This window comes from Scomber scombrus, chromosome 2 (genome assembly GCF_963691925.1).
Source record: "Scomber scombrus chromosome 2, fScoSco1.1, whole genome shotgun sequence".
NCBI classification, from domain to species: domain Eukaryota; kingdom Metazoa; phylum Chordata; class Actinopteri; order Scombriformes; family Scombridae; genus Scomber; species Scomber scombrus.
This window is the reverse complement of record NC_084971.1, coordinates 13,958,772-13,967,187: the sequence shown is the minus strand read 5'-3', so window position 1 is coordinate 13,967,187 and position 8,416 is coordinate 13,958,772. Positions and strand designations below refer to the sequence as shown.

Sequence of the window (8,416 nt, the reverse complement as noted above, 5' to 3'; positions counted from 1 at the left end):
CAAAAGTATCTTTCTTCACATTTTGCATCATTCCAGCTCTTTTCATCTGTGTAGAACACTGTATTTACACAGTCTTCATTTTTTCCACGATAGCTGTTCGGCTCCCGGGGGTGCCAGAAGCTGACAACAGACCAAAAACAAAATAAAATTTAAAAAACAACACAAACCAGCAAGCATTTAATGAACAGAAATATGTTAAACTTTAAATGATTTGAAATTAATAACATTTCCCATAAGACTGTTGACATTGTAGCCAGCTCATAAAAATATACTCAGCTGCTATTATGCTTTAAAAGAGGCGTTAGTTTCACCATAAAGACTGATTTAGTTTGAATGAATATTTATGTGTGAACCTTGTTATCAACGGAGTCCCATCAACCCACTTCCACGTCCCTTCTCTCTCTCTGTCAGTCAGTCCAATCCAGAATATCCTGTGGTATCGATTTGTGAATTCCTTGTTTTTAAAGAGAAACAAACAATAATCAACACATTTTTAACCGATTTTTGTCACCTATTACCTTGGTGATGCCAATATTTCCCTCCTTGTATGTCTGTCGTAAACACACACACACACACACACACACACACACACACACACACACACACACACACACACACACACACACACACACACACACACACACACACACACACACACACACACACACACACACACAATCACACCTGTTCTTCTTTGGTGTTGACAATCAACAGGTCTGCCCCTCTTCCCCCTCACAATCGTATCTACTGTTATTCCAGGTTGCCGTAATTGAAGAAACATAATAGAAGCCCCCGCTGAAATACACCCATCCTTGTTGGGAGTAGTCATCTGTGAACAACAGAAAAGACACATCTTCAATACGCCAATAACAAGAATAATTAATATATACATTTTCACTGGAGTATCGAAGTTGCATTATATTATTTGGGATAAAAACAAAAAGAGGGATAATAAAGAAATCTGTGCCAGAACAGAAAGATGATATATTAAAGGCTTGGAGGTAAAGTGTTATAAATCTACAGAGTCATAAAGAGAAACTTGAACTGGATGCAGTTCTCACATACTGGTGGGGTTAAAGGACTAGTTCACAATTTTTCGAGCCTGTCCTAAAACAATAGTCTGATACCAGAACAAATATTGGAATTTTTTTTTTCTATTTCTTTTTTCTCTAATCTTTCCTCCTGTTATATTAGATCAATTAAGAGATAAATTTTTGCTCAAAATGAAGACTATAGATTTTGTCCCCATTACTTACATTTTAAGCATGTTTGAAGTTGATCTTCTAATGGTCAGTATGAATTATTGTTGTTAATGTTTTAAGAGATATTTGAAAACTGTTAAACATCTAACTTTGGCAAATATGGATACACCCTAAATAAAAAATGATTACACGATCAGTTAATAACAGATTTAAAGAGGATCAGTCAATTCAAATGTACATTATTGTCACTTGTCCATCAGCTATATCCTAATAAATAATCACTAATGACATTGGCTAAATTTTACAAGTTCAAACACAGTAACAGTCCATATTAGGATTTTTACCATAAACGTAATAGTTGTCACATGAGATGATCATGAAATGTTTGATTGTTTTATCAATCAAATCAGAGCTCAAGTAGTCGTCTGAGACAACAGCTCACAATATGCCTGCATATCAATCTTCTCTGCTGCTCATGTTGTCAGGTGTGAAAAATGGACTGAAAAACTTTTGTGACTGCTTGGTGCAGTTTAGTTTTCACACTTACCAAAATCAGAAAGCTTCTTCTTCAGCTCATCTCTCTCCTCAGTGAGTGATTCAATGCTGGCCTCCATGTCCAGTGTCTTGTTATCTAAAGAGCAGAAAGAGTAATATGAAGCTGCCATGAAACAGCATCACAGCATGTCCACAGGTAAAGAGATGATGTACTTTAAAACTATATGGAAACTGTGTTATAATCTATTAATGACAGGTAAAACTTAATATTGTTGTAATGTACATAAACCATTCCCTCAGACAAAGCTAGTGTAACATATATGACTTTATAAATGCAAGACTCAAAGCAGAACATTTTGACTTGGGTTACATTTTTACTTTGTGGATTGAAATTAATACCATGAACTCAAATCTTTGAATTTCATCCTCTTCTTACTCAGTGGTAGAGTATCACACAAGCTTTACACTAATTACAACGGCCAAACCATATACTGCAATGTAGACTGAGAACACAATCTGAGATGAGGTATATGTTATCATTAATCAAGTTATCTAAACAATAATGAACATATATGTAGACTAGAATATTTAAGAAATGGTCAGAGCAAGTGATTATGATACTCAGCTTGTAATATAATATATATATTTGAAAATTCAATTAACAGATGCTCAACCATGAAATCACTGATGACCAGTGGCACTGACAGCATCTAAGTGACAGCTTTCATATGACATAAAGCTTTTTCTAAACCTACACTTGTACAATTACAGATAGAAGTCTTTGTTATTGTTACAGTTTATCACCATACTGACCACAGTCACTCAGATTCCTCTTCACTAGGTCCAATGTTGTACTGTAAGAACTGTCTGAAAAAGAGAAGAAATACTTACATTTAAGTTGTGCGATAAGTTGGCCATTTACAACAAAGATGTGACCATCAGTTGCAACAGAATTACAACATGACCACAACATAGGAGACAGTTAATCTCAAAACTGAATCTCCATTAGTATATAAGATTCACAGGATGACAATTCTGACTTTTGTTTCATTTCTTAATGGCCCAAAATTGGATTCATACTCTTCTGGCTTGATCTTACAGCTTTGTTGTAACAGTAGTTTAAATACTAGAATATTCCAGGGAAATTTTGAGTGCCAGAGGGCTGCTGCCGGAACGAGTGCACCATTTATTTCCAGTGTTCAAAAGTCACCCTGATCATATTTTGGTTTCAAGTATTAAGTACATCTTACTAGTCAGTATCAAGTGTAATGTACTTTATTTTCAACTTAACATACCTGAAAATATTAAGTAAATGTTAATCATATTTAAGCATAAATAATATTTATTTAAACTAATTAAAGTCCCTGTAAAGTAAGAATAAATATGTGTTCTGAGTTTGACATACCACAGAAAAGTGTGTTGTAAACCACCCTGCCAAATTTTAATGATTAAAAAAATCGCTAAATATGTGAAATTAGGCTTCAAAGTTGTGTAAAAATCAGCCTCTTGTCTCTGCTACTAAACGCTGTGGGCGTTCCCGCTGTGTTCGCTGAAGCCCCGCCCCCTACCGAGTGTAACCTGTCAATCAAAGTCACCAGCTCTAGCCTAAACATGGACGCTGTGGCTGAGAGCTTTCGGCCGCTAGAGCGCCCAGCGGCTAGCAGCTTTACTGCTGTAGTGGGAGTGCCTCGGAGCTTAGCACCCTTGGCACTAATTATTTTGCTTTGTGATTCTAAAGGCTCACAAACTTGTATCTCTCTCTGAATGTCAGCCAAACACAATTTAATCTGCAATACTACACAGGACAGGACTTTTGGAAACTATTATGTTTAGTCAGAAATATGTATCAGTAGAAACTAAACACTTTACAGTCTTATAATAATTAATGGAAGTCAGGAGAGACATAATGTGGACGAACAAACACAATTCAGACTCACAGAGAGCAAGATGCAGTGAAATGTTGAGAGCAGCTTGTAGGAGACACAGGAGTCCAAAGATCACACCAACCCTGATGTACAGTTTTCTCGCTTGGTGCAGAAATCACACAGAGTAATTATTACTTCTTCCAATCTAACAACAGTGTTCTTTAAAACATGACAATGACAAACAGTTGTGGAGCAGAAACCATAGTGCTTTGGCTAATAATTTAATTTCTTTAAAATGATGAGTGTGAACCATGACAGATTACTCAAAGGATGACATTATGACATTTATAGTGCTATGGCATTTGTAAAAAAAAAGAAGGGCGGAAGGGGGGATTAATGAGGTCAAATGAATGTGTCTAAGTAAGAATCAAGAATAGTATTTTTTGAGATTCATTAAAATGAACATGTGGTTATGATGGAAACTTCATGCCTTTAAACATTTGATCAAATATTTGTAAAATTATGAAGGCATTTAGAGGCATAATGACTGAATCTTCTTTTTTATCTTCCTCATCTTTGGCAAAAAAATACTTTGATATGAAATAGTAGTAGTAATGCTATAGCAATAATTCAAAGATTACATTGTTAACACAAAAAAATGTGGAAATATAAATATATATATATATATATATATATATATATATATATATATATATATATATATATATATATATATATATGAGGTCAACACAATTACTGAATAGATGACACCATATTAAAGCAGATCTATACATCATTTTATCCATCATTGAATAAACACTCAAACATTTTGTCATCAAATCTTGTATTTCTTTCATGTTTATATTGGGATATTGTAAATAAAAAAGATTAAAATTGCAATATAATTATATTAATTGCCTGTAAGATTAAGATTAAAACTGAGTCTCAAGATATTTGTTTAGCCACAGGATTTTTGTCTCACCGGGATCTGCAGCAGTCATTTCACCGTCTTCACCGTTGTGTCTTAGCAGCTGGAACTATGCAGTGACTTCCGGAGGAGCTCACTTTTTTTAGAGAGGGGCATCATGTTTTACTTAAATGTTCAGCAATAAATCTGATAACTGCTTCCTCTTTTACCACACAGTTTTGGTCTCAACTTTCAACTTTATTGGCATTGGTTCTACAGCAAGATATAGATATAAGGCAATACAATACAGAAGTTTACATCCTTTTTTCTATTCTTCCTTAACATAAGCTACTTCATATAAGGGACTTTGACTGCTGCTCTTGCTGGATCTGGGGCACATTATTGATTTATCTTTGGAAAAAAAGGGAAAATATATTTTGGGAACATTTTTTAAACTGTGTGTTCTTTTTGCACATTAACATTTCCTCTTAAAACACATCCAACATGTACCCTTTCCCAATTTAAAACTTTGTAATGTATAATTAGGCCCTTTGTATTACTCATTCCATTGAGAGTGGATAATTAACAGCTGAGCATTACAGTTTACTGAGTTGTTAAACTGCTGGTTGTCATTTCATGCATACAGAGGACAGCACACACTCCAAAGGCTGTATGCCAGTGCTCATGAACCGCCCAAAACAAACTCATTGGTATCTCTGTTTTGGAGTATGGTCTGAGGGAATGTTGTTTTCATGTTGAATCATCGACTAATACATTTAAAACTCCTCCATAGGTTTCATTTGACACCAGAGAAAGCATATCATATGAAAAAGGGAACTACACCAAATTGCAGCTTATGTGCTTAAAGTTCAATGGGAACTATGAGGTGGGATTGTTATGCAGTTAAAGGTTTTTGGCCCAATGTGACTACTTTTCTCTTATGCAAATTCTTTCTTTTATTATCAAAATAAAAGGTAGGGTTGAAAAATTGTGGGCGTAAGATACTGTGCAGCCCAGGAAGTGACAGAATGTTTTTTTATTTTTTCAAAATAGTAGTTTCAAAGATAGTGCCTAAGCAATTAGAAAGAACTGTAAGCCATATAGCAATAAGCTTTGGCTATACTGGATACAGTTGCCCCATAAACACCTCAGATGGTAGAATCCTGTCAAATCGTCTCCTTGGAAAATGAAGACATCTGTATCAATCAATCAATCAATCAATCAATCAATCAATCAATCAATCAATCAATCAATCAATCAATCAATCAATCTTCATTTGTATAGTGCCAAATCACAACAACGTCATCTCAAGGCACTTTACACATAGAGCAGGTTCTAAACCGTACTCTTCAGGTTTTAATTTTTAAAGAGACCCAACATTCCCACATGAGCAAGCACTTGGCGACAATGCCAAGAAAAAACAGTACAACAAATCATAGACGAGGTAACACTAAAAACTGGAGATATGGGTGGGAAGGAGGACAGAGGTTGGCAATTCAAAAACACAAACCATTAAAAAGATCTAAAGTAGAAACAAAAAATGCCGATGCATGGATTGCATACACAATTGTAACAAAAGAACAAACAATGTTCAATGCCTCGTATCAAATTTGTTGTGCAACCTGCAATAACTGTAATGCTAGTTGGGACAAATAATATGATGTTTAATATTGTTACTGTTATACTGATATTAAACATTTTGTGCAGCTCGCTGGAGACTCATTTAACAAATGAATATAAAAGTCGTTTCAGTCATCTCACTTAATTTTAAATTGTGTATTCAGCAGAGAGAGAGAGGGAGGTGTTGGCTCCTCCTGAGATAACATCAGAGGCCATTGAAGGGAAACTTCCATGTAAACAGAAATATTTAACACATTTATTTCCTCCAATTATATCTGTGTACATAGCTAGCAACCACATCCTGTAAACAGTGTTGTTAAAAACAGAAATGTTTTCATGTTTGAAAGTACAAGCTTTAATTACCGTATGTGGAAATATTAACAAGGCCAATGCAACCTGAACCTCTCACACTGTGAAGATGACAACATTCACACTGTATTTTGGTTGCTATTCCTTAACAAACGACTGTCACCAGCAAGGCTGTGTTCAGTATAACTGCAGTTTGTATTTAATTTCAACACCGGAGAAATCCTAGCAAGACAGCAGAAAGGACTTTCTGCAATGAAGCACAAAGAGGCCCTGGTGATTTCCCATGATTTCATATGTCAACATGATTTTACATCACTTCCCCAGATAGACAGAGGGGATGTGGAAGTGGGTGGATGGTTCTCCACTGGCCACAAGGTTCACACATTGTTTCATAATCACTCTCTTTGCTGAAAGTTTTTTGGTTACTTTTATAGGTTTTAAAGTGCAGGTTGTGCTAGATAAAGGAATTAGGCTTATAAATCTGCCCCAGTCTCAAAAAGAGACATTTTAATTTTGAAATCATAGCCATTTCAAAGTTTTATTTAGTCAGTTTAAATTTTGAATTTTGATTTTTGACGTCTATGAAACGTTTTTGGGTTTCAGCTTTTTTTCTGGAAAATAATATCGGTGTTGTGTTGCCGGTGAGGAGACCACAGAGCAGTTTGTGTGTTGTTGCAGGAGAGACGCAACTGATCTAAACTTTTCCCATTATGCTACACAAGTATTGTAAAAAAAAAAAAGGAAAAAAAAAGGAGGACAAAACCCTAGGAAGGTCTGTGATTGTAGTGTAATGCAGAGAAACTCATATTATTTGAATTGCAATGTTTATCTGTCAGGAACTATGAAAGAAATACATTTTACAACATTGTGTATCATTTTATTTGAATAAAAATCTTTTCAGATGCTCCATTGTTGTTCTAGCACCAGTATCAGGTCAATATCGTTGTTCCATAAGAAGCTCTAACAAGCCAGAATTTGACACCAGACAATCAACAGCATTAAGTGGAGAACACTGAAGAGTTTTCTTGACGCTAATAGTGACCTCCTGTGGTTGTGTGATGAGGTTGAAAAAGCATGATAGAATGAAAAAAAAAGAAAGAGATCCTGGGGTTTAAGTGTCATTGGAGACCGTCCATGAAAAGTCAGCATTGGTTTCTGTCAAACAACAAGGCAGTCTTTTTGTATCTTCTTTGTATCTATCACCCCAATATTACCCAAATTTAAAAAACTCCAAAGCCTCCACACTCATATTATGCATCCAACCATCCAGTGTCGCAGGGGAGCTGGAGCCAAGCAGCTGACATTGGAAGAGAGGCAGGGTACACCGTGGACAGGTTGCCAATCAATCACAGGACTAATATATAGTACAGAGACAGGCAACCATTCACACCTATGGGTATTTAGAGTCACTAAATTAATCTAACCTGCATGTTTTTGGCCTGTGGGAGGAAGCCAGAGAGAAACCACCCAGGCACAGGACACACAGAAAGGTCCCAGCCACATGTTACACCTTTTATTTATTTAGCAGATATAGAAATGTTATTATTAGTAGACGACCCCTAAAATAAATAACAGGGAAATACTGGGATTAGTAACTGTAATGTAATTGTAAAAATTCTGCTTTCAACCACCGCTTATAAGTAGCAGGATCCTCATGTACTGCAGCAACTCACCTTCCTGCTGCTGCTGTAGAATCACAGCAAAGGTAAAACAACTTTTGCTAAGCTGACACAAACCATCGTACGAGACTTTAATATCAGTATAACAGTAACAATATTTAACATAATATTATTTGTCCCAACTAGCATTACAGTGATTGCAGGTCAGCTCAACAAATTTGATACGAGGCATTGAACATTGTTTGTTCTTTTGTCACAATTGTGTATTCAATGTATCTGCATTTTTTGTTTAGTCTTTTAATCTACTTTAGATCTTTTTAACGGTTTGTGTTTTTGAATTGCTGACCCCTCTCTTCCTTCCCACCTATATCTCCAGTTTTTAGCATTACTTCGTCTATT

At 35.5% G+C, this 8,416-nt stretch overlaps 1 long non-coding RNA gene across 1 annotated transcript; it reads right to left on the bottom strand.

The window, feature by feature from the left end:
• Window positions 1-1,805: 1,805 nt before the first annotated feature.
• LOC133996103 (uncharacterized) lies at window positions 1,806-4,589 on the bottom strand. Its single transcript, XR_009927195.1, has 4 exons — window positions 4,545-4,589; window positions 3,635-3,724; window positions 2,511-2,564; window positions 1,806-1,833 (listed from the first exon to the last, which is right to left on the bottom strand). It is a non-coding gene; the product is annotated as an uncharacterized LOC133996103 (long non-coding RNA).
• Between the last annotated feature and the right edge of the window lie 3,827 nt (window positions 4,590-8,416).